The sequence below is a fragment of the Berghia stephanieae genome, chromosome 1 (assembly GCF_034508935.2).
Source record: "Berghia stephanieae isolate SIO BIC M18660-M18661 chromosome 1, UCSD_Bste_1.3, whole genome shotgun sequence".
Lineage (NCBI taxonomy): Eukaryota > Metazoa > Mollusca > Gastropoda > Nudibranchia > Aeolidiidae > Berghia > Berghia stephanieae.
In genome coordinates, this window is record NC_088360.1 from 11,084,847 (window position 1) to 11,086,390 (window position 1,544).

A 1,544-nucleotide genomic window follows, 5' to 3' on the forward strand; every position below is an offset into this window, starting at 1 on the left:
CTTTTTTTTTCAGACAGATACGGCCGGGTACTCATTTCACACATGAGAATGTTAGAGAATGTGACTAAAGAGTCTTTTCCAAGAACTCAACTATGCGCCGATATTTGAATTCTGAATACACAACAGGCAAAAGTGTGTGTTGAGACTTTATAGTCATAGAGAATTTATCCTTCGCGAAGTCCCAGCTTTGAGAGTCTTTGACAAGATGAGGGTCATTTAAATCGATCGAATATTGAAGGATGCGTTTTCTAAGCAAAATTTTAAATACGAGTTCTTCCAGAGTGCGGCAGTTAACGGGTTAATATGTGAACTGTTAATAACTTACGTCATGACACTTGTAAGTGCCACCGTTCAGGAAGTAGTTAATTGTACGTCGTAAAAAAACGTTTAATAATCTCATCCGGATGTTATTATCAAAAGCATCCGAGAGTTATCTACTGGATTCTTGAAAGCTTAGCAACTACTTAAACCAATGGCGAGTGGTGAAACTTCATTACAATCGTAGGAGTGAGAGTAGTAAATCGGTGTAAGTATTTGGTTATTTTCAACTATTGCCATTGCATACAAAATTATCATTTTTAAAAAAAAATAAACGGTGGATATACTTGGACGTCATTCTATTCGGACTTTTATTTTTCGACAATCGTAAAGGGATTGTGGAAAGAATCAGAAGATAAAAGCAACCCATTCTGACATTCATTGCAGTGACAGAAACAAAAAAAAAATGAAGTGAGCAGAGAAGTGCCAGGAAACAATAGAGAATGAAAAATGTCTTCTGTAATGGGGAGTTGAGCCCAAGACCTGCCTTTTACAGCACTCTTCGCCTCGCCACGAGAGGGGCGCTTACGCTTTAAAATCGACGCTATCGGGTGCCATAAAAGTCCAGGGTTCAAATTCTCCACACCGCAAATTATAAGATTTCCTCTTCTCTTCTGGAACTTTTCTACTTACTTTATTTCTTGTCATTATCAACATAAATGCGGCTCCAACCACTTTTCTGAATTAATAAAGTGCAGTGACACAACGCTATTTCTTATTTTTCTACCAGACAACTCTCGATTTATATATCACTAAATTAATGACCTACAACTTGTCCAAAAGACTTTAATCCGAGACTTTAAAGACTTGGCAAGATTATAACAATTTAGACAAGTTGTTGTTCATTCTAATCTGTCGAACTTTCTGGGAAATATTTACATATTCAGAGTAGGACATTGGTTTTGGGTAGGGAAATATTTAGCACGCCAAATTGTAAGAAATGTCAATGTGTTGCTGCGCGAAGCTCGAAGAAATAAATAACAATGTGAAATTGAATGTAATCTTCAGTTTAATATTCGGAAACGGATAAAATAACAACGCCACTACCACATTATCTCATTCGTCTGTAGTGTTTCATTCATCCTGTTTTGTTGATAAAGGGGAAAGCCGAAACGTCCATTTTATCTGTTTCCGTATAATACATTGAAGCTTACATTCAATTTCACATTGTTATTTATCAAATTGTAAGTAATGCATTTATGTTTTTATTGCGGTTTTTGTTGTTG

The 1,544-nt window shown here is 35.9% G+C and overlaps 1 protein-coding gene across 1 annotated transcript in view; it reads left to right on the plus strand.

Annotated features, from left to right (window-relative positions):
- Positions 1 to 515: 515 nt before the first annotated feature.
- The window catches only part of LOC144967846 (GTP-binding protein Di-Ras2-like), a 46,832-nt gene continuing 45,803 nt past the window's right edge, over positions 516 to 1,544 (plus strand). The window contains exon 1 of the mRNA XM_078905541.1: positions 516 to 526. The gene's annotated coding sequence lies outside the window, so the exon portion shown is untranslated. The remainder of the gene's footprint in view (positions 527 to 1,544) is intronic.